The sequence below is a fragment of the Gasterosteus aculeatus genome, chromosome 18, assembly GCF_964276395.1.
Source record: "Gasterosteus aculeatus chromosome 18, fGasAcu3.hap1.1, whole genome shotgun sequence".
NCBI classification, from domain to species: Eukaryota; Metazoa; Chordata; class Actinopteri; order Perciformes; family Gasterosteidae; genus Gasterosteus; species Gasterosteus aculeatus.
The window spans coordinates 1,669,941-1,695,568 of NC_135706.1; the positions used below are offsets into that span (position 1 = coordinate 1,669,941).

Sequence of the window (25,628 nt, forward strand, 5' to 3'; positions counted from 1 at the left end):
GTCCTTTCCGTGTAGCGGGTCCACGTAGCTCTCAGAGTATTAGCGCCTGACTGACTTTATAAACAACCCAGAAATTATTTCTGCCTTAATGCTCCACTGGGGAAAAAGAGAAGCGTTCCCCCTCCTGCCGTGCAACGCTGTATCCAGCTCTCTTTATGAATAAATGGTTTAGAAGCACCTCTGTCTTCCTTCAAGGCACTTTTAGTGTCCTTGGCAAATTCTTGCTTTTACTCAGAACCTATTAGTCTCTTTTTACAATTGCATTTAATCTAATTACCCATTTCCCTGCAGTTGTATCATCAAGGCAAAGCCGCTACTACCTCTGTGCTAAATGGGCTCCATGCAAATACAGTATTAGTATGCCTGTGATTGTGTTCACCCTGTGCAGCCATGAACCCTCTGACTGCTAAAATGTGAAAAAGCTTTTCTCCCAGAGGAAAACACACTGCTCTCTAAGTGAGCAATAAATCTGGCACTTAGGAGAGGTTGTGTGTGTGTGTGTGTCCTCAAACCCATCGCCTCCAGAGCTGTCAAATGTGTCCCGGCCCTGAGACATCCGTGACCCATGACCCCTGTGACTCCTGTTTTGTTCTCGGCACTCCAGGCCCCTCAGATATCCCTCCACTGGAACTCCCCTAGATGACAGACACTCCTCTCCTCTCTGTTCCACCACACCACCCCGCTGGCCTTTGACCTTCCCGGCACCTCTGCATCTCCGCGTGGCCGCCCCCGCATTCCCGCGGAGGGGCTGAAACCCGAGCCCCCTCCGTGAGCTCATCCCCCGGCCCGCCGAATCCAGAGTTAAATGATACCGAAAAGGGAGGGAAGGTGGGGGGAGACGGGTCTGGAACTGGTTCTGTGTGTCTGCGTGCCGACTCTCCTCGGGGGGGTTAAGTTACGCCAGAGAGCGCGAGGAGGAAGAGGAAGAAGAAACTGCTGGCGTCTTGGACTCGGCTCTGCTTTTGTCTGTCTCGTTTTCCTCTCGGGTCGGCCTGATTGTTTGCTGCCAGCAGTTTCCTCTCGACACGCTCCGCCGCCCTCGCCGCCCTCCGCCGGCGCTTTCGAGTTAACGAGCCCCGTTGATGTCGTCTTTGTGTGCGGGAGCCGGGCCGGGATGGGAGTGTAATGCTGAGAGGTCGCGCTCTCTGTCTCCGCTCTGCTCCGACCCCGCCATGACCACCGGGCGCCCAAAGACGGTCAGTGTCCCTTCTTTTTTTAAATCGTCTGCCAGTGTGTGTGTGTGTGTGTGTGTGTACATTGTTTGTGTGTTAAAATGTGTCGGTAAAAAAAAGAAGAACTGCAGTAGAAAAATAAAAAGAAGTTTTTTTTTCAATGCTGTAGATCAAATTTCATCACAAAATCATTCTAATTCACATCTCGTATTGTGATGAGTACCATTAAGACGCATAATCACCGCAAACATAATTAAACCAATCAGTATCTCTCTCAAGCTGAGTTTGGAGGACGACTGCAGTCAGTTGGGAAAAAAGGGAACTTTCAAACCAATAGCATCTCCAGCTGGAAGTGAAGATCAACTTGTAAAAGTTTAAAGAGCGCCATTAGATAAACCTTTTAGCGATGCATTATTCATGGGCGCCGTGTTTCTTTCTAGTTTACTGCCTGTTGTTCGCTGTGTCTCTCTCTGACCTTGTGCACTTGTCTTGTCAACCCTTGGGTTGACAAATCCCTCTGAGGCAGAGCTTTAAACAGCGTGAGGATTTTAATGGGTGGCCTACAGGAGGCACGAAACGAAAGGTTGAGTACACTTTATCATTTAAAAATGAATAATATAATAGTGCACTGTTTTAAAAACTTCAGAATGGTGAAAAGTCCAGATCAAATTCTCAAGTATCTTTTACAGCAGAAATAATATGTAGAATAACTGAGTGTTTCCAGCATTGACTTTGAGAATTTTGGAGGTTAAACCAAAACCAATATCTCTAACACCCTTTGCTGCAGTCTCATTATTTGAATGGCTGTGAAGGATCTCTATGATCAGGAGCTTTAAATTGACACGTTTGGTTTTTTGACACATATTACTCACCACACCACACCAGCACCCCAGATCCCACACTAGGACTGATTAATGAGTACACATCACTACCTAACAAGAACAGATGATCACAAATACTCTGTATTTTCTGGGGGTTTTAGCTGATCTTTTTTTCCAACAGCTTCTTGCGAAGAACATGGTTGCAGATTTGATTCCATTCCCAAATGTGCAAAGTGACTCATCAAGCTTCTACAGTTCAATGAAGGTTTACGCCGACGCAGCATTCTCTATGGCAAAGTATTACTTTAACAACTAATGGTGCGGCAACAGCAAACGTGAATGTTTCGCGTCGCCTCAAACGTCCCAACGCACCGCATACTCTTGGCGGACCATTTCTGGCCGATTCTCGTGAATCGCGTCATTAGCGACTTGGCGGAGAGGGGGCTACTCACATGAGAAACACCAAACACCACCGTCGCGTTTTGGTACAAAATAGCATCTGTAGCCAAAGACGTCTCCGTACATTTCACCAACTTCTGCAGGATCTGGGTTTGCATGACTTTGCCATGACTTCGCCGCCTTCACATCGTACTTCCCTGCCGAGGGAACCGTCCCATAGCAAGACACCGTGTGCTCAAGCACATCCAAACGGCCCTTTTAAGAGACACCCACACAATATGATTGAGCAAACATCCTGCATATTTACTTGATGACGAGTAGCCGTGTATTGTTAAACCAGACGATCACGCTACACTGTATTGTGCTGTATCCAGTGCAGCGATGGGATGTTGTTGGAGGCTGTATCCTGTCTCTCCTGGACCGGTCGCTACATAACGCTAGGTACGCGGATGTATTGGACAGCTCGGGTTACACACGCACGCAGCGAACGTTACTGTTCATTTACTATTCATTTTTTCTGAATTGGCAACTTTCTGCAGGACGTCAGCATCTCAATGCTGATAGGCTATCTCACCGCAGCGTCACGCCAGTTTGTTGGCAAAGTTGAATAATGTCAACTTTTGTATTTGTTGCATTCGGCTGTTTGATGCAAATTTTTGCGACTTGTGCAGTTGGAAATTTGCGTCGCTCCAGTCTCAGCGCGTCTTTGCATAGACGTTGTATTGTATAAAATTGTGTGAGCACACCATAACTGGTTGGTGTGGGATGATCTGCAGTCCGCTTATTAATGACGGTAACCTGCTGGTTAATGTGACAGTAACTTTACTGAAGCTTCACATCGGTCCAGATTGGATCAGATCGTTAAAAGTATCAAATGTTACTTAAGAGAAAGCGTTATTTATGAAGGCAAATCAATTTGAAATTCAAGAGCTAAAATGAGGTCCATGCTTGCGCAAATCACAACAGTGGCAAGCAAAGGTCCCTCTCGTGTGAGCAGAAGTCGCTCAGGATTTTTTTTATCTACTTGCTCGCGGGTAGTTTTTCTTTTTTACTTTCCTATAGTCCTACTATAGTAGAAGGACTGTATGACTATTTAGTCCTGCAGGCCTAAAGTCCTATAGACCTACTGCAGTACTTTAGTCCTGCAGGCCTATGGGGTCAGCTGACGTCATGAATGGGACGTTGTCTGATACTGGACATCAGGGCATGGCTCAGATATGCTGCAAAGGAGCGAGAGAGAGAGAGAGGCCTAAAAAAGAAAGTACGACGAAGGCATTGAGAAAGATCCGAGGTGGGGGGGGATTCAGGGAAAGTGCAGCATAGACTGGGAGAACCAGCACAAGTAGAAGCTTGTTCTTGCACTGCCTTGCCGTTCTCTGCCCATAGCAGGAGGACGCGGCCTCTCTTGGACGAAAGAAAAATAGACAGAAAATGCCAGAGGATAATGTGATTACAGGCGCATAGGAGAATGAAGGTTAATTGGAGTTAAGTGTCTATAAAGAAAGGACCCTATATTTATATATACATCTGCACGTCAACCTACGTTCTGCCAATAGTGCTTAGATCCCTCCAAAATAAACACAGTCAATAGTTCAGAAGGAGTGCTGCCAGTGTATATGTTCTAAGGATAATACCGGGACATTTGGAGTCCAGTCATTATCAGATTATATTCACCGGTTCAGACACGTGAGTAGGAAAACGTGGAGCTGCTGAGCGACCTCGCTTCAGGTCGCTTATGTCTGGAGGTGGAATGAAGCCATTCAGCGCCACCCACGGTAACCACTCTTGTGCCGGCTTGACTACTGCGAGTATAAACTAAGCATTAGCTGTGAACAGAAACCTCACCTACATAATACATCAAATAAGCACATTTCAGTGAATCAGCTAAATCCCAAAAATCATAATTTTATGAGAGAGAAAAATCAAACTTTTTACAAAAATTAACTTTGAGAAACAATGAAACATGACTGTTTTTCACATTAGTTATAAAAACATCTACCAAATAGTTGAAAATATCCATCATAATTGTGCAGTTACTCAGTTAACAGCGTGTAAAGCAGCTACTGTGAGCTGGTCTCATTTGCATGTCTTGCTTGATTAATTGTACCATTTACAGCGTTGCTTATTGGCGAAAAACAACTTTTCTGGAAGTGTCTGGTGTCTGGCACAGCCAACACAATTAGGTCTGGGGTTGTGTGTGTGTGTGTGTTTGTAAATCCCTACATTTGATGGATGCATTACAGATTTGTAACAACCCTTTAAGCCTCGAGCTTGTTACTGTTTGGGGTCTTCTGGCACGGCTGCAGTGGTGGAGAGACATGCGTTTGTAAAATACTCTTGCTGGTGATTGTTTTTCTTTTCATAGTAATTTGCTCCGTAAATGTTGTCTTCTTCGAAAACACATTCACATTCAGAACCTGTATAAATATAATACCATATATTATTTAAATCAACCTAAAAGATTTGTTAATTTTGGGCCAAACATAGATAGACAAAAATGTACTGTTTTCTAGAAAAAAAATGCAGAACATTTCTAAAATGTAGTAAAAATGTCATTCCACAATTTGTTACACTAATACAGCCTTACAAATATTTACCTTTTTTTCACATTTTGTATTTCAGCATCATAGGTGTTAATTCATTTTTTTATTTTTTTTAACTGTGCAATTGAGTCCTCTGAGAAAGCCCCAAATCACTGTTTCCACTTCCTCTCTGGATTTGTCATTTTTTAAGACCCCTTCACCCTGAGCGGCAATGCTCTCCTTTAAAGCCCCTTCGCTCCTCTCACTTGAAACGAGTGCAGAGTCTGCAGTCTCAGGGACTCTTCTCCACGCAGCTGTGAGTCTGGACCGACTGGGCTCAGTGAGCCGGGAAGAGCAGCAGCCACATTCCAGCAGCAATCAGCAGCCACACAGAAACACAGCAACCTTTCCCTGATCTCCCCTGAACCCGTTTTATTCTAAATGATTTACCAGTACACACTGCTGCAATCCACATAAAGGGACTTTTTCATTGGATTATTGCAGCAAATACTTGTTTTGTTCAGTAAGATCATCTTCACTGATAAACACCACTTTTAAGGTTATTGAAATTTGAACTTGCAGAAGTAAGAAGACAATGTTAGGCTATAAACAAATTACAGAAGATGATAAGATGGAAGTCGGCGTGGTGATGTTCTACTCACATGGAGCCGTTTGTAACCTTAAGTTATCATCATTTTGCAAAGCCAGTCAGCTTTCCTTACTTCTACTTTGCAAATGACTAAATGGAATGAAGTGTCCTTTCACAACTACTAATAAAAGAGAATTCTCAACGTAATTGAAAATCACTTTGAAATTTTGCATCAGCGTGATATTTTATTTCAAAACCGCCCTCCCAGTTAGTGGAGCAGAGCGCTGCGGCGGCTGGCGGGGGCCAACACACACGTTTTACGGCCTGTAAGGGGGACCCTTCTTGTTTGCTTTGGAGCCCTGTGAAAGCGGCCAGAGACGCGGTGGCGAATGAAAGGCCGAGCAGCTGGCAGCAGGCGTACAGCGTCCAGCCAGGTTCGCCTCCAACAACACTCGACTTTAAGGAGGCATTCCGGGCCCAAACCAGCCCCCTCCCCCACCCTTCACTCCCCCCCCCGTTATCTTACATCTCATGTTCTCACCTCATTAAAACTCAATTTGTCTCTTAAATCTAATCCCTGTTGCGCAACTCCTTTTTTGTCATTTACATGCGATGTTGCAGATTGCGTTCAGGCATCGACATTCAGTTTCTGTGGCAACGACGATGCTTCACTCAGTGTGACTCGTGGAGCATTTTCAGGAACAAAGGGAGTAGATGTGCAGCCACGCTTCATGTGGCAGCAGAAGCGGTAAGAAACAACCGCGTTGTGTACTCTTACATGAGCTTATACTTCATTCGCAGTGGAATAGTACACTTGATTACAAATCATTAATTTATGGGAAATATAAAGTCGTTTTTGGCCCCTTGTGTTTCAGAGAGTAACTTCCTTTGAAATAACGGAGAAAATGTCTATATTTTTACAGTGCTTGTCAGTTTGTGAACTCATTGTCCCGTCAGCGTATCGGAGCAGTAGTACATAATTCAGCGGATAACCGATCCAAGACATCAAAAAGACATTTCTGCATAGGAATGCAAATGCAAAAGCTTTTTACCGGCTGAATCATCATCAGACAATAGTGGCATTTTAGCAAGTGTTCCATCTCTGGTCAGCATGTTACACGGACTACACTCAGACACAACAAAACCTTCTGACAGATTCTATATTCATATGCAGATATCTGTTCAGAGGGGAGGAATATATGTATTTACTCTTAATGATCCCACACCGATCCTTGAAGTGGGGGGGGGGGGGGGTTCCTAGGTTAGGAACTGCTGTAAAGAGTTAGCCGACAATCTATTAGTAATAATATATCATTTACTTTCTAAGACTAGTACATTCAGGTTCTTTACTTGCTAATAAGACGTGTTGCTACATACTTTAACAAATATCTATGTCGCTGCTTGTTCCGGTGGGCAGGTGAGTCTGTGTTGTGCATTACGCTCCCCGACTGACGTAAAGGACACTCAGACGCATGAACATTGAGGCTATTCTGTCTTTTCAAATTACATTTCAGCCAGAATACAAACTCCCACAACACGACTTTGAGGTGTTTCTTGCCGAGCATACTCGATGAAAGCAATCAGACACCAATGCGGATTTGCCATGAATCTCATTTAGGCTGCCAGTCTCAACGCATTCTCCATTCCTCTGCGTCTCCAACTCCTTTCTTCCCTCCCTCCTGCCGCTTGGCCTTTCACAACGCACTGTGACATCATCTTTCATTCCGTTGTTGCAATACCCCAACTTGTGACTGGTGATGCGGGCAGGATCAAGTATCCAGTCTAGTCAACACAAAACACCGGCATCCCGCTTCCAGACCAAACAGCACGCAGGCATGACGCGGCTCCCTGGACTTCCTCCGTGTGAAGAACTTTCTCACTGCCTGATACCATGACATGAACAAACCCTTTCATATGGTGACAAATGGGATCATTGTGTTTCTATGCACCGCTTTAGTAGCACTCATTCAGTGCGGAAGGTGCTTCCTGCCGCCCTCAGTCTGACCAGAAAGGCTTAGTTTGACGTGTCCGCCTCTTTCATTTGTCTGCGTTGCCTTTGCCTGGAGACAGACACAGTCCTATGTGTTGTCTTCTTTTCCTTGTTTATTGGTTGTTGCTGCGCTGCATGGATGATCCTCTCTCCTGCCTCCCTACACAATTATTTTCCTATTTTGCATGTTGCTTGCTGAGTTGGCCCCTGCTGTCAGCTGCCCGCCGAGTGATCCCCTCTGAAAAGCCTCCGTTATTGCTGGGTAATTGTTTGTCCAATAATGCAGCACAAGACAAACATCACCTTATTTTTTTTTGTTGAACTTTTTGTCAAAAAAGTTCTCTGTAAAAAAACAGCAAAGAAAGGAGGACCTCTGCCGTTCCACGAGATTCGGTCACATGTTTCCGAACCTAATTGTTCAAATAACCTGGGGTGGATTGAAAGGGGGAGAACTGATCTCTCCCAGGTGGCGTACATTTTTCACTATGTTTTAAGAAAAATAAGCTTTCGTGACTCATAACAGCCTCTGGCGAGCATCCAGCTAAGCCACATTCCACTTTCACGTGAGTTTCTCACAGACCCGGCCTGGATCGAGACCCCGAACACGCCTCCTTTTGACTGGCCTACATAACTCAAGACCTGCTTATCTCTTCTTTTTCTTCCTCCTCCTCCTCCTCCTCCACGTGTTTACAAGTTTGACTCAACTCCAGAGATGCAATTGGCTTGTACATTTTCTTTATAAGTATTTACAATTTAGTTTTACGAGGACCGATCCTTTGACATCCATCAAGCAGTCGGGGGTGTGAAGTCGGTCTGTAGAGATGGACATGAGGTGTGTCCTTGAAGGAGACATATCTGCTCATTTTAAGACTCCTACCACCTTCCACCTTAACAGGTTCACACAATTTCATTTTCAAAAGACCCCCCGTTATCAAATCATTTTCTCTTCTTGTGTGTGAATATTCAGTTTGAAACGCTCCAGTTTAGCGCCTGTGCAGCCTGATCTCCAAAACCTGTTCGTGAAAATGTGTACGAAAATCTTGAACATACAAATTCGTAGTGATACATACTAAATAAATACGGACGGCAACTGATGACGTCACCCTATTCAGAGTGAAGGGGGACCTGCGCCCCGTAAACCCACTTCGCGAAGTCTAACCATGTAAAATAAACGTGTTATGATTGCATTTTTAACGAGAAATCAATGTTAAATTGTAAGAATAGAATACTAACCCTAACCCCCTCAAAACATCCAACATGGCGGAGAGACGTTCACTCAAGAATCCAACATGGTCCGCCATGTTGTTCACTGAAGGGCCGTGGTTAACCGCCGCCAGTTCCTATGTATTGTTACCAATTTGTATGTTCAAGATTTTCGTACACATTTTTACCAACAGGTTTTGGAGACCACGTTGCCAAACCAGTCCAATCATTATATATGTGATATTGGCCCAGGTTGAGAAAACAGTGAGCAGGTGCTAATGAACACATCACGTCTGTCTTCATCCAACTTTATGGAAGGTAGCAAATAAGCGACTTCCCCACAGCGTCAAACTTCATTCAATTTAAAGGCCTTAAACCAAAATACAAAATATTCCCAGATTCAGCTCCTCAAATATGAGGCCTTTCATCTTTTCTCTCTGGGTACAAATAAATGCTATATTATCGTGGAACTAAATTAGTAAAAACATTTGACAAGATCTTGACATTGACGTTCATTAATATAATGAATGAATACAATCAACTGCACCAGCAAGCCTCCGTCTGCTGTCAGGTTCCCCGACTGACTTTTTATTTACTTTCTAAATAACAGAGGGGAGCTGTGAGGCTGGTTTCTCAGACAGGAAATGGGATTGGCTCTTGCAAATGTTGGCGTGTGTGTGTGTGTGTGTGTTTGCATTAAGAAGTCAGAGAGACAGAACTTTAATATCCCCAATAACGTCGGAGAGACGGGGCGTCTGTTTGAGAATCCCACATCAAACGAGGCGGCATGTCAGCGGAGGGTTATGCATATATTTCCCTTGTTCTTCCCATCCGTCAGGAGCAGCCAGGCAATGGGGGGGGGCGCAAGGACTGGAAGGAGATACTGTTTTGATCAAGACTGGAAACAGAGGAGATCAGAACCCAAACAGAGAGCATTTATGAGTAAATACATAGATGCGAGTCAAAGCAACTAAAGGAGGAACGTGCAAATCAATTACGTTATCAAGGGCGGGTGGTGTGTTCGTGTCCTGCGGTGGTGCAGGCGGGGGCATCTGGAGGAGATTAGAGTCCAACCTGACACTGAAGCATGACTCAGGGAGGCTTTTAGACCGGTGTCTGTCTGCGCACTGGCCTTCTTGCTATTCTTTATTTGTCTGTCACCCAATGAAATAGGCAGCGGTTATCTGATAGAGGAACAAAGCCCCGCCGATCCCGCTCGCTTTTTAAAACAGACCTTCACTGGTGCTTTTCTTGTCAGATGGGCTTTTTTTTCCATGCAAACCCTTGGAAAAACAAGACATCACCAGATATATTATTCATTTCAAATCAGTTGTCCACGCTGACTCTACATCACTGCAATCGAATGTAATTTGTCATTTCAGCTGATGTCTGTCTTTTCTCAAGATGGAGCGGAGGCCGTTAGGCAGGTCGAAGGAATGTAAGAAAAACAAGACTTAGGGCTTCAACCTTCAAGAAGAAGTCCGTATTCATAGCGTGTGTTTTGACCCAGTCTGCGTTGGTGCGGGTTGGACTCTCGTTAGGGCCGCCCCGCGTTTCCACTTCGGGCCAGCCTCTCTCCAGTAATGTCCGGGCCCCGGCGCTGCAAGGACCATGTGTGCTCCTCCGTCATGGACTGATGAACGTCACAGATTGCCGCCTGCGGGCAGAACCACCGGGCCTCACCGCCATTCCGCTGGGCTCAGACGCAGCAGCAACAGAGGGGAGGTGAGGGGCTGGGGGCCGCTTTGGTGCACCGCTTTCCCCGGGTCACATAGCAGGAGGACATGAATGACGTGTGTGTGTGTATATATAGAGACATATATCTATATATACTGTATATCTATTTATTTGTGTGTGTTTGTGTATATATATATATATATATATATATATTTCAATATTGAAGGACTTTCCTGTGGCTGTTTTGTGCTGCAGTCGACTTCCATATCTCTGAAAGCTGTTTTCTTTCCCTTCGTAATTGGTAGAATAGATGTTTGCGCTGCTGCTGTTGTCAATAGTATTTCTACATTTTATTGTGGGAAAATGCGGCGAGGTGGCGACTCGACACCTTAACGTCAAGGCGTGTTTTGGGCTTTGAAACATTCTCTCTGCGTGTGTGTGTGTGTGTGTGTGTGTGTGTGCGGGAAAGAGATTCGGCTATTGTACATTGTTTCCATTTCTTCAGTCGGGCCTGTGTGGTGCTGTTCTCTTTGAGAGCGCGCCACCGTCCCCGCATGGGTTTCAATTTCAACCCCTTCAGCACATCAGCAACGCAATTGCTTCCTCCTGCAATTTATTAGAGGCAAACAGAGAGATTCCAAGGTGTGAGTCTGTGTGAGTCTGTGTGAGTCTGTGTGGGTCTGTTTGTGTTGGCTGCGGATATGCGGGCCGCTTACTCGTCCCCCTATCTGGGGTTGTGAGTGCTGTAGTTATTGTAACGAAAAGCGAAAATAATTCTTTGAAGCGAAGCAGGAGGATGGCAGTGGTCCCATTAGTTGACCCCCCCCCCCCAGGCGAGGTCTCCGGGGGCATTTAGGCTCACCAACGCATCAAAGCGCAGCGATAGCTTGTGGTGACATGGCGCACCCTCTGCCCTCGGCTATTTATAATCAGTCTCCGTTGTCGCACGTGGCGTGGAGCAAAGCGAGAAACGGGGGGGGGGGGGCGCGAGGGCCCGGAACACAGCTTTGAGGGAAGGATACAGCCGGGACCGCTCACGTAAATGGGCCCGGACGCGTGGAAGTTAACAGTGAGGCCGTTTCTCTGAAAAGCAGAGCTCCGGGCGAGGAATACAAACATTCAATTCCTGCGGGCTCGTGGAGTACTTCACAGCGGCCCCCTTTTAAATCAGCCAATAAACGCTTTAAAGCCGCGTCGTTATTCCCGACAAAATGGACTCATTTGGAGGCACAAACACAAGCAGCCAGTCGCTGTGCGAGTATTGTTCCGCTCTGTTCGCCACGCACATAATATCAAGGGAGTTTTTACACTGGGGTTAGTCAGCGCAGTGTAGTTTTACACCCGTGTGTGTGTGCGCGTGTGTGTGTGTATTGAAAATGCACTCATGAGTGGAATTTGTTTTGATTTGCTTAAATGTCAAAGGAGGCCGACTGTCATGGGAAGAACGCCGCTGAGACGCGCACGTCTTTGTATGCTGGGATGATGAATAGAAATGTAGCCGTGTGGGAGTGTGTCTGTCTGTGTGTGTCTGTGTGTGTGTGTGTGTGTGTTCACTCCCTTCCTGAAAGCATTCTTGATGGAGGTGACGAACCTGCTTTGCGATGACATTCTGTCTCGGCGTGTGTTTCCGCTGGTGTCGATGTTTTGTCTTTGACACTCTCGCGTGCTGCAGGAAGTGGGATTCAGAAACGGCTTCGTAGGAAGATGTGACCAAACACAAAGACAATAGGGGTCGAGTGCCCCCCCCCCCCCCATCCTAATACCTAACGCTCCTTCAGGGACGCGTGGATGGGGTCCGTGGCCTTGCCGTGTGACTTTAAACCCATTTCCTCTGTGGGGAGAGTAATAAGTCTGCAAGTGTAACCAGTTTGAAGATTGATGCGGGTTAAAGGAAACACACAGCGGCGCTGACCTTTTTGTAAATCTCCCTCATTTCTTTTGCCGCTTCGGATCCACCGACTCCGTCAGACCCTCAGAGTGGCGTCGCTGAGCCCTCGGAGTCGCTTAATGTAAAAGTAATAATAGCTGACATTTGCTGGTCATTTGCTGCTCTGTTTTGAATAGAACAGGAACTTTCTGGTGCATTCTCTGATGTAAACAGCGCATGACATGAAGGTTCTGGTGCATTTACACTTACAAGTGTTCCTCTGTCAACAACAGCAAGTAGGAGCTCAAACAAACAAACGCTAATGGAGACTAAACTAAAAATAAGTAATCATTCTAGCCATATTTTATGCAAAAAGGCAACACACATGTATTACTCAAATGTATTGCCGGCTCGTGTTATGATTAAGTGAAATTGCTGTTTGTTGTTTGAGCTGTGGGTTGGAAAGAAAGAGCTATTGGTCACATTGGGCTCAGGGAAATTCTAACTGACATTTAAAAAAAAAAAATTCTGACATTTTAAAGGAAGATGATTGCAGCCCTAACCGCAGACCTTCAGACGATGAAGAGAAGGAAAATAATAATTTAAGCAAACGTATTTGCTAACAAAAATGTTCAGATATAACATTTGAAAATAAGAGGGAGGCAGCAATTTCTGTTTGTTTTTGAGCACCGACTGAAGTCAGTGTCGCTTTAAATGAAAAGGAGTTATGGTTGAAGACAGAGGATAGTGGAAGATATATCAACATAATAATTTCATATTGTGACAAAAAGGTGGAACTGAAAAAAAATGTAACTATTCAATTATACAGCATAAATATGTAGAAATGAACCCAAGAATGCACAGCTAAAGCTAAACTTTTTACTGACATAACATCAAAAGAAACTAAAGTTATTAGGAACTGCAAACTAATGTGAAATTACGAGGACATTTTTAACAGTAACATACTGTTAATCACAAATATAGTTTAATACTGTTAAATATAGCAAAAGTTGACGTCTTGGAAGAAAATATTTTTTACAGCACACTACTGTTTAAAGTTGCGGTATACTACTGTATTTATTTCTTTTCGGTTGACTAACTCCGCCCACTAGTGACATCATATAATCACGTTGCATTAAGTACATTCATTCTAAAGGGAAGAATCAGTCAAGACTTTTCAGGGGGATGAGATGAATGTAAGAGGAGGCACAGAAAGCATAAAATCAGTCCGACTCCATCTGCTAACACTCGTGGCCGGGCTTCCTACATCCTGAGCCGCCCCCCCCTTCCCCTCTCCTCCCCCAACACTTTGCCTACGCTGCGGCATTAAGGGACCGTTTGATGAGTAGTTGTGTCGAGTCAGAGGGTCCTTGGCAAGAGGCCTTGGGCACCGATGGAAGACTTTCAGGGTGCACAGTCATTAGAAATCCTTCATTCCCGCAGCACTGTGTAAACGGCCGGGCGGCCTCCATCTGAGCGGACCCCGAGGAAGGATCACCTCCGCCGGGCTGCAATTGGATCGTACACAGAGAAGGGAGCCTGTGACCTAAGCGGGGGAGGGGGGGACGTGGGGACATATGTATTATTTATTGACCTGGCTGTATAGATCAATAAACTGTTTCAAGGGAGAATGAAAGTTTGGAGAGTTTTTCCCCTTAGCACTGTGGGCATTAGGGGGGTGAAGAGTTGCTTTCATAAGACCCCTAAATGACTATGGAGGAGAACTCCATTGGAAATGCACTTAAACCCAAATCAGCTAGACTTTTCCTCTATTCATTTATTTATTCATTGCCTCGCATAGCAGTATTAAATCTCAGCAGCATGTCCCTGAATTTAATTATAATGGAACCATACTTATGGAAAAATGTTTAAAAAAAAATAAACGCATGATCTTAAAGAAACAACACCAGACACCCGCTGCAGAATGCTGACAGTAAATTCCATTTAATATTAGAGCTGACAAGAAATGTGCTATACACTCTGAAGGATACAACAGTAGGTACTGTATGAAGTACAATGTCAAAGACCAAAAACTCTAGCTTTCAGGTCCATTTTTTCTTCTTTAAATGATTGGCCTGGATTCGGCTCCATCTGAAGTCTTCATATGTTAAAACAGAAAAGCAAAATTTCTGTGAGCGAGTTGTTGCCATGGTGAAATTCACCACCTAAACGCACCACCTAATGACTTCTTCACATTGGGTATGAAACTGTGCATCTGATTTCTAGGGTTCTATTTGGATGCTCTTCCACAACTGAAAACGGCACTTTAGCAGAAGTTGACTTTTTTTTTATCTGCTTTTCTATTGTGCATCCAAGGGATAAATTTGGACATTAGTATGACATATAATTTATTTCGATATCGAGTGACCAACGGAAGCAAACCACTGTGTGGACCTCAGCTAAAATCGGTTTACCTACCTCTCAGAAACCAGCCTCCTGCTCAAAAAGTGATATTGTTGCAATAGATGTCTAATTTGAGCCTTGATTCACAGTCACACAATTTTTATATCTTTATAAAAACAATGTTTTTATGTAAGACAATATTATGTCTCAACCCGACTTCATGTATCACAATTACTGGGCTTCAATAAAGCAAATAAGTTTTGGTTTTACCCCCTCACTGGAAGTACTGAAACTATAGTACTTGTGTCGTAAAAGTTCTGGCGCAAGTGAAAATAGTCCTCATTAAACACAATAATGAGCTGCGCGAACAGCTCACACGAGGGGTAAAAATACAATACATGTGTTGTTTGAAACTGCAATATTCCGCAAGCTGCTAGTGGATTTCTGAAAACAACAGGATCTTGTGACTTTTAGGATTGAAGTAAAAACGGCAGAACAGTTGGAGCTTCTGACTGTGACAGAGGTTTTAGACTTTCCCAGCAGTGATTGCATGTCGGGGCAAAAATACTATTAACACCATGCCTCCACACAGAACTGTACTCTTTGTTCAGTTACGTGACATGCAGAGGGTGAGTAATGCAGCACTTCTTGGTTCTACTCAAAAGCTGGAGCTGCATTTTCTACATGGGGTATATTTGGACTGCTCCATATATGTGCAGCAGGCCAAGATCAAGAAGAACCTAGGCTTATTGTTGGCATGAGGGAAGCAGTCTAATTACAGTGGAGGGGAAGTGGGTGATCTGCAAGGGAAAAGCAAGACAGGACAAAGAGAGAAGATGGAGAGACAAGTACCTATGGTTTGTGAAATTGAGTTCTGTCAAAAAGTCTCATTGAGGAAGGCCCATGTGGTGTCCAGAAAGGCATCGTTTGCTCTGCTTCACCCCCACCACAGCCACAAAGGGGCCGAGCACTCCTGCTTTCACTCCTATGAACCATTAGGCTTCCAGTAGTGTTTGATGTGTTGTTCATGAAGGCAAATCAATGTCAAAATCCGAGAGCGCAAATCAGGCCCGTGCACGCATGTTAATCAAACCTACACGAGCAAAAGTCGGTCTCGAGAGAGCGAAAGTTCGCCTTGCCCGAGCTATTTGCTCGCTCGCATAACCCAAATCTGCACGCTGGCTGTTTCTTCCACACTAAAGAAAGGGGATAGAAAGTCAATTATGAGATGAAACGTTTCCAAAATACAAACGACACCTTGGTGTAACCGTAGTGGACCGATTACAGATGTAGGGCTGTACTGTACAAGCAGCTACGACCCTGATTTACCATTATTACCGGCACTTCGGCCCCACATTGTCCAGCCCAATGTGTCCTGCTCGCAGAATTTCAATTTTCCAAAAATCGATCCGTATTGAATGTTGCCAAGATATTCACAGATTCAGACTTCATATTACCAACACGGACCGGTCTGCGAACTGGAAGCGTTGGTCCGAAGTGCGAGACCAACTTTCACGCGTGAACGTTTCATTTACATCCGTGCGTGGACCTGACTTGCGCTCTCTGATTTTGACATTGATTTGCCTCCATTAGGGGAAGCAGAGAGATTCCAAACGTTTCAGTCGAAGGCAGAAAAAGACGTCCCTCTAACGTTTGCGTTCTGTGCACACGGTGCGTGTGCATTTTGCTTCTTTTAAACAACACCTCATTGTTTCAGAGAAGAAACACCGTAATCTATACTCGACAAACACGACACCATCACACCACTGGGACACCCCTGTATCTACACAAACACACACACGCACACATCTCCCTCTCACGCGGGTCTTTTTTGTGAATTCTCCCTCCGGGTTGACCGATTCAGTGTCCTTTTTGTTAGAAATAAAAACAAGTGGGCCGTCTGGGGTGTGTGAGATGCTGCAAAAAGGATGTGGAGGGGCATTCCTGCTTTCTGATTTCAGCGCTGCCTTTGTGTGTCGTTCTGTATGTGTGTTTGTCGGCCTCTTTGATCGCTGCACGTGTTTGTTTGTCTGACCGTCAACTGTGTGTGGACGTGCATCTGTGTTATTTTATTAAAATCTTGTTTGCATTTTTGTGTCAGTCCCTCGTCTGTTCATGTTTCAGTGTGTGTCTAAGAAGGAATAAAGCAGCCCATTGATAAGAAGGAGTTCTTATTGTTAACATATCAGCAGAGCTGGCCCTGAGCCAGCGCTACAGTCCCAGGGGTATATTTCTACACAACCCCTGCTACCACACGGCAGTTAGTACTCTGCAGTCCCGCTCTCACACACAAACACGCACACGCTCGCCCAAACAGCCCTGGAACACAACATGTGTTAACACTCTCATTTCAAGAGATACATTGGAGAGAAGGTTAAGAAATGTTTCGCCTTACATCTCTCCAGTGGCCCGCCTGGAAAACGCTTCCATCTGCAGTCTCTACATTCCAGCTACCTTCTGAGGTATTTCAAGACTCTGCCCAAAGATACCCGATACCCAGGGGAAAGCCGATAGTCATGAGAAATACCCGCGAGCTCTTAACACTTTTAAATATTATGAGGATGTTTGTTTTGTCATCTTCTCGGTCTTTAGTTCTGTGCATGTGCCCTGTATTCCTCTTCCTATGCACAGAGGCAATAGGGCACGGGCTGTTTTATGACAGTCATTATCACCACCTCTGGCGGCTGCATCAGCTTCGATTGGCTGTTACACCTCGTTGTCAAATAAAAGATGAAGGTCGGGTGGGGGAACAAAGAGGCCCAGTGTGCTGAATGAGCACCTACAAAGCGCTCTTCCTGCGTCCTCTTGCTAAGCCTCTGTAGACCAGAGTGTTGCACCACACTCGTTCTTTGACAGCAGGAACTCTCAACACGGGGTGTGGGGGGGGTCCAGGAGCCCAAACACAGCGTTCACTGTGAGGATTACATACATCGAGATAGTCTTTAATATAAAACAAAAAAAACTGTTGGCGCTTTGAAGGCCCGGACGTGGCTGTGTAGTTAGCATCCGATAAATGAGGAAACGTGAGGCCGCTAGTTGAACACATCCACAATAACAGACGTGGGTTAAGTTGGCTGCATCTAAATTTAACATTACCGTCCTCAGACGGTTTCAAGTGAAATCCCATGGAACATTTGCATAAAGTGGTTCACTAACTTGCCCCCTCAATACAGGATGTAGTGTGGAAATTCAAGAAAGGGGATTTGAACATTGCGGAGGTGGTTTTATAAAGACAAGCTGGGATTTTTATTTTCCAGATGGCTTTGATATAGATCACAGCCATGTCACCAACGAAGTATGCTTTACATTATTACGATTGTTTAAAGCTTTACCTCTTAAAGTAAATGCAAAGTGACAAATCCAGAAGGGTTCCGACAAAGGAGGGGGTAGATTTTACAGATGGAATTGTCCCCTTGGGTAAACCACACAATATTCATATCAAACCCGATACATCCACCAATTGAATTTCTAACCATGCAATCAGGGCCTCTGCCAAGTTCATGAATGCACCCTGATCAGTCTGATGATAAGAAAGGGCCGACAGGCCACTGTGGCTTCGAGGAAGCGAACAAGGCCTATCCGATATCTTCAGTCACTTCAAATATTAACTCATAGCTTCCTATGTTGCAGAGCTCCAAAATCTCATCTAACCATCACAAGTGCCACAAAGGGTGCAAAGTTCACTCAGCTCTTGATTTCATGGTCTGCTCAAGTGAAGTCTTGTTACTTTATCCAAGCATGTCACATGTCACCAGCAGAAGATTAGCATGTTCATGCTGGAGTTTCCAGAGATAATGATTTTTTTTATGTATGATGTTTTATGTGTTTATGATAGTGGTTCTGTGGATGGCGATGTCCATCTGTTGGTCGGTCCACCACTGTGGTGTGAGGCTTAAGAAATAACTCAACAACTACAATTGGTTCAAAATTCATGGTGCTCAGAGGATGGAAGCCACAAACTTCCTGATGATCTCCTGACTTTTCCTCTTGCGGACAACCAGGTTCACATTTATGTGTTTGAGTGAAACTATTCAAGTCATTAACATGAAATCCGATTAGTTCCCCCTTCAGGTTGAACCTTTAACTTTGCCTCCGGTACGGCCATCTGGTCAAAATAATCATGCGTCTATTACTTTGGTATACAAGATATTTAGCTCAACCAGATTTGTGTAAAATTGTAATTCACTGAGTCGTTTTTTACTTCCATTCTTGACCTTGTATTGTCATGGAATTCAAATACTATATCAATAATATTCTTTCAAAGGGTTATTAAAAGATACACACTTTTTAAAATTGTATTTTATTCATGGCCATTAGTCATTTTTTTCATACCAGTGCTGGGCAACATTTTCAATTTTTACTTCAGAATAACATGATTTTCTGTGATTAATCGTAAATCATTCATTCAAAAGCAGTGATTTGCACACTTTTATTTCTGCAAAAACTAAACCCATAAAGTTCTCTTCCCCAATAAACAGTATTCCCTTTACACATTAGTTAAAATATATCTTGTAAATCTCAATTTAAACATAAATCCCGAGCTATTGATCTAGATTCTGACAGAAACACAAGTTACCCTCCACAATCATAACATTAACAGGGAAGTTAACATTCATAGAAATGTTTTTCATCCAACCAGCACAAACAGTCTGTCTATCAATAATCTCTGTTCAGCAGCAGATGTCCCTGCTAGAGTGAAGCGGTCCAGCACTGAGCACACAGCTGGGATTTACTGTGCAGGGACATTTTAGTCTCTCAAGTCCATGTTCATACTGGATTTCCTTTGGAGACTCTCAGTCAAAGAAAACACACTTTCAGTGATGAAGGTTATAAATAACTTTGGTTCTATCATCTCTGCCGTCTGGAAGACATTTAAAATACAAATGTCCACCTGAGAGTTTGCTACCTTTCCCCATTTATTCCCTGCAGCAGTCTCGGGCCGCTCCCCGATGCTCTCGTTGGTTGAGGCGTGTGATGACGCCCTTCCCGAGCCAAAGCTGATCAACCGCCTCCCGTCTTGATGTGTAATTAGAGCCAAGAGCAATAATCTTTGCCAAATAATAATTTAAAAAAAAAATGTAATTGTTTATGTTTTTCTAAATGTTTTAACCCGCGTTGAATAATGAATGCGTCAACATGATGATAACACGTTGACTTACCCTAATTAGTTGGAATGCTTTAAGCATTCCAAGTATTGTTCTTCTAATCTTTATTTGTTGGAATGCATTAACGATGCATTCCAAGTATTGTTCTTCGAATCTTTATTCTTCAACTTCATCTTCTTCTATTTCTTCCGCGGCACCTTTCAACTCCTTCACACTTTCAGCTATTAAAACCGTTGAAATATTAAAATGTTCAGCTCCTTTCTGGCTTGAGGGCTATGACTTTTCAGCTTTCTACCTCTTAAGCTTGAATTTATATAAATCAATAATCATTAATATTTTAACATGGTTTTCAAATGGAGTTTGTATTCAAATCCTCCTTAAACTTCTTCAACTTTCAGATTTTTCAGCTCCGACAATCTTTAAGCTACAGACACCATTTAAACTTTCAAATGTTGACACAAGTCTTAACTATTTTATGAAAAAAACTGCTTCTTGATATCTATTGTACTTTTTTCATAATCACTGATTATGTTTCACTAGTTCTTCGCTCCGTTTCTGACTTTTACATGAGTGTGTATTGCGTCTGCTAGAGGGGGACCTCGACGGCTAGAGTGTGGGGCATCGCAGGAATCTGGTAAAAAAAATATGGAACTTCTGTCCTTGCAGCCAAAGTATACACTCTAGAGGCTTCATTTCTTCAGATTAATGAGGGTATGGTTGTGCTGATTGGATTAATGTGTTCATGGAATCCCAGAGTTCTTTAGTTTTGGCGCAAGGAGTGTTTGAGTGACACAACCTCTGCCAAAAGCCCCATAGGCTCCAATACAAATCTGCCGACATATTTCTCACAAAAATCCACAAGGTACACGTTTTGTCAACGGCCATAGGAGCCGTATTTATTACCGGACAGACATAAAAACACATCCACGCGTTCGGTAGAGTCTTGGGTCTCATACAAACGCCGTATTTTTTAGATAGCTGTTATAGTTTTGCGCTGGTTCCCATTTGTTTGAGGTGTGGATTCTGTGTAACTTGCTGCCATGTCTCTGTCTTTTGCAGTAGATCGTTAATGATCACAGGTGCGCCGTTGTCGTGGTTACGAGCACTCACATGCTGCAGGATCTGTCTGTGGCTCACAGCTGCTCGCTCCTATGACCTGATTAGTGGAGTCACATGACGCAGCTATGCTTTCTGTCAACAGACCTATATGATAAAGACACTAGCCCCCCTCCCCCCTCCACCCTGACCTCTACTTACTGTTAATCACTCTCAGTCAGTCAGTCAGTCTAATTCTCCTCCCCTCTCCCTCTCTTCCTCACCACCATTCCCTTCCTCACCCTCTCACCCTCCCTCCCTCTATCTACACCCCCCCACCCCACCCAATCCAATAATTTCAAAATAAAAGCCCCATGGAGGGAATTTTTACTGTAATGTTAGTGATGAGGCCTATTAATTAAAAACTTCTTAGTTTGAATAACAAACATTCTGTCTCCCAACCCCCCCTCACCCAATTCCATCATTACAAACTAAAAGCCTGAATGATTATCTGTACCTTAACCATGAAGCGGTTTCGTTGAAATACGCATTGCTCTTTCAAATACTACTATAACCACTACGAATATTACTAGTACTTCTAGTAGAACTACAACTGATACTTCTACTACCATACTACTAGTATTTCTACTGCTATTAATACAACTACTACTAATGTTATTAAAAATACTACTATGGCTAATAGTATCAGTATTCCAGCTGTTTCTACTGCTATTGATACTAAACCGACTTCTACTGCTAGTACTAATACCCAAATTACAACTAACATTACTACAAACAATTTTAAACCTCTTTTTATTCATCTCAGCTTTTGTTATTTCTGTACTTTTTAAAATTCATTTAAGCTCCTGCAACTTCTGTTTTGCAATATTTCACATTTATTTCAGCTGTTTTCATTTCTGCTTTTTCAGCAAATCTATTCAAATTCCTTTCAGCTTCTCCCATTTCTGTATTTTCAGCTATTTCAAATTAATTTCAGCTTTTCTAATATCTTTTATTTCAGCAAATGTATTCAAATTCCCTTCAACTTTCTGTATTTTCAGCTATTTTTAAATATTCAGCAAATGTATTCAAATTCCCTTCAACTTTCTGTATTTTCAGCTATTTTTAAATATTCAGTGCAGCTTTCAGCTTTTTGCATTCCAACGCATTTTCAGCAGGAAATGCCTTTTCTAGTTCCGACTTATTCTTCTATTTCTTCCGTGGCACCTTTCAACTCCTTCACACTTTCAGCTATTAAAATCCTTCAAATATTAAAATGTTCAGCTTCTTTCCGGCTTCCGGGCTATGACTTTTCAGCTTTCTACCTCTTAAGCTTGAATTTATATAAATCAATAATCATTAATATTTTAACATGGTTTTCAAATGGAGTTTGCTTTTCAAATCCTCTTAAACTTCTTCAACTTCTTCAACTTTCAGATATTTCAGCTCCGCCAATCTTTCAGCTACAGACACCATTTCAACTCTCAAATGTTCACACAAGTCTCAACTATTTTATGAAAAAAACTGCTTCTTGATATCTATTGTACTTTTTTCATAATCACTGATTATGTTTCACTAGTTCTTCGCTCCGTTTCTGACTTTTACATGAGTGTGTATTGCGTCTGCTTGAGTGGAGAGCTCGAGGCTAGAGTGTGGGGCAGCGCAGAAATCTGGTTAAAAAAGTATGGAACTTCTGTCCTTGCAGCCAAAGTATACACTCTAGAGGCTTCATTTCTTCAGATTAATGAGGGTATGGTTGTGCTGATTGGATTAATGTGTTCATGGAATCCCAGAGTTTTTTAGTTTTGGCGCAAGGAGTGTTTGAGTGACACAACCTCTGCCAAAAGCCCCATAGGCTCCAATACAAATCTGCCGACATATTTCTCACAAAAATCCACAAGGTACACGTTCTGTCAACGGCCATAGGAGCCGTATTTATTACCGGACAGACATAAAAAGCACATCCACGCGTTCGGTAGAGTCTTGGGTCTCATACAAACGCCGTATTTTTTAGATAGCTGTTATAGTTTTGCGCTGGTTCTCATTTGTTTGAGGTGTGGATTCTGTGTAACTCGCTGTCCTGTGTCTGCCCTTGTGCAGCCGCACAGGTGCGGCGTTGTCGTGGTTACGAGCACTCACACGCTGCAGGATCTGTCTGTGACTCACAGCTGCTCCTTGTGACCTGATTAGTGGAGTCACATGACGCAGCTATGCTTTCTGTCAACAGACCAATATGATAAAGACACTCGCCCCCCCTCCCCCCTCCACCCTCCACCCTGACCTCTTCTCACTGTTAATCACTCAGTCAGTCAGTATGTCTGTCTATTTCTCCTCCTCTCTCTCTCCCTCTATCTCTTCCTCACCACCCCTCCCTTCCTCACCCTCTCACCCTCCCTCCCTCTATCTACACCCCCCCACCCCACCCAATCCAATAATTTCAAAATAAAAGCCCCATGGAGGGAATTTTTACTGTAATGTTTGTGATGAGGCCTATTAATTAAAAACTTCTTAGTTTGAATAACAAACATTGTGTCTCCCACTACGAATATTACTCGTACTTCTAGTACTACAACTGATACTTCTACTACCGTACTACTAGTATTTCTACTGCTATTAATACTACAACTACTACTAATGTTATTACAAATACTACTATGGCTAATAGTATTACAGCTGTTTCTACTGCTATTGATACTAAACCTACTATTGCTGCTTATACTGCTAGTACTACTAATACCACAATTATAACTAATACTACTACTAATATTACTACAAACAATTTTAAACAAATTTAAGCTCCTGCAACTTCTGTTTTTAGAAAATCTATTGAAATTCAGCTTCCCCACTTCCTGTATTTTCAGCAGTTCTTTAAAATAATTTCAGCTATTCTTATGCCTCTATCAACAGCAATTTTTTAATATTCATTTCTGTATTTTTTTGCAATATTTCAAATTTATTTCAGCTGTTTTCATTTCTGCTTTTTCAGCAAATCTATTGAAATTCCTTTCAGCTTCTCCCATTTCTGTATTTTCAGCAATTTCAAATTCATTTCAGCTTTTCAGCAAATGTATTCAAATTCCCTTCAACTTTCTGTATTTTCAGCTATTTTTAAATATTCAGTGCAGCTTTCAGCTTTTTGCATTCCAACGCATTTTCAGCAGGAAATGCCTTTTCTAGTTGTTGGAATGCATTAACGATGCATTCCAAGTATTGTTCTTCGAATCTTTATTTCCGACTTATTATTAGTTGGAATGCTTTAAGCATTCCAAGTATTGTTCTTCTAATCTTTATTTCCGACTTATACTTATTATTATTCTTCTATTTCTTCCGTGGCACCTTTCAACTCCTTCACACTTTCAGCTATTAAAATCCTTCAAATATTAAAATGTTCAGCTTCTTTCTGGCTTCCGGGCTATGACTTTTCAGCTTTCTACCTCTTAAGCTTGAATTTATATAAATCAATAATCGTTAATATTTTAACATGGTTTTCAAATGGAGTTTGCTTTTCAAATCCTCTTCAACTTCTTCAACTTTCAGATTTTTCAGCTTCGCCAATCTTTCAGCTACAGACACCATTTCAACTCTCAAATGTTCACACAAGTCTCAACTATTTTATGAAAAAAACTGCTTCTTGATATCTATTGTACTTTTTTCATAATCACTGATTATGTTTCACTAGTTCTTCGCTCCGTTTCTGACTTTTACATGAGTGTGTATTGCGTCTGCTAGAGTGGAGAGCTCGAGGCTAGAGTGTGGGGCAGCGCAGAAATCTGGTTAAAAAAGTATGGAACTTCTGTCCTTGCAGCCAAAGTATACACTCTAGAGGCTTAATTTCTTCAGATTAATGAGGGTATGGTTGTGCTGATTGGATTAATGTGTTCATGGAATCCCAGAGTTTTTTAGTTTTGGCGCAAGGAGTGTTTGAGTGACACAACCTCTGCCAAAAGCCCCATAGGCTCCAATACAAATCTGCCGACATATTTCTCACAAAAATCCACAAGGTACACGTTTTGTAAACGGCCATAGGAGCCGTATTTATTACCGGACAGACAAAAAAAGCACATCCACGCGTTCGGTAGAGTCTTGGGTCTCATACAAACGCCGTATTTTTTAGATAGCTGTTATAGTTTTGCGCTGGTTCTCATTTGTTTGAGGTGTGGATTCTGTGTAACTTGCTGTTCTGTGTCTGCCCTCTTGCAGCCGCACAGGTGCGGCGTTGTCGTGGTTACGAGCACTCACATGCTGCAGGATCTGTCTGTGGCTCACAGCTGCTCGCTCCTATGACCTGATTAGTGGAGTCACATGACGCAGCTATGCTTTCTGTCAACAGACCAATATGATAAAGACACTCGCCCCCCTCCCCCCTCCACCCTGACCTCTACTTACTGTTAATCACTCTCAGTCAGTCAGTCAGTCTAATTCTCCTCCCCTCTCCCTCTCTTCCTCACCACCATTCCCTTCCTCACCCTCTCACCCTCCCTCCCTCTATCTACACCCCCCCACCCCACCCAATCCAATAGGTGCGCCGTTGCCGTGGTTACTCGTAAACACGCTGCAGTATCTCTGTGTGTGACTCACAGCTGCTCCAATGACGTGATTAGTCGAGTCACATGACGCAGCTATGCTTTCTGTCAACAGACCAATATGATAAAGACACTAGCCCCCCCTCCCCCCTCCCCCCTGACCTCTACTTACTGTTAATCACTCTCAGTCAGTCAGTCAGTCTAATTCTCCTCCCCTCTCCCTCTCTTCCTCACCACCATTCCCTTCCTCACCCTCTCACCCTCCCTCCCTCTATCTACACCCCCCCACCCCACCCAATCCAATAGGTGCGCCGTTGCCGTGGTTACTCGTAAACACGCTGCAGTATCTCTGTCTGTGGCTCACAGCTGCTCCTTGTGACCT

At 43.4% G+C, this 25,628-nt stretch overlaps 1 protein-coding gene across 1 annotated transcript in view; it reads left to right on the top strand.

Annotated features, from left to right (window-relative positions):
• Window positions 1–696: 696 nt before the first annotated feature.
• flrt2 (fibronectin leucine rich transmembrane protein 2) overlaps window positions 697–25,628 on the top strand; it is a 56,388-nt gene continuing 31,456 nt past the window's right edge. The window contains exon 1 of the mRNA XM_040160691.2: window positions 697–1,196. The gene's annotated coding sequence lies outside the window, so the exon portion shown is untranslated. The remainder of the gene's footprint in view (window positions 1,197–25,628) is intronic.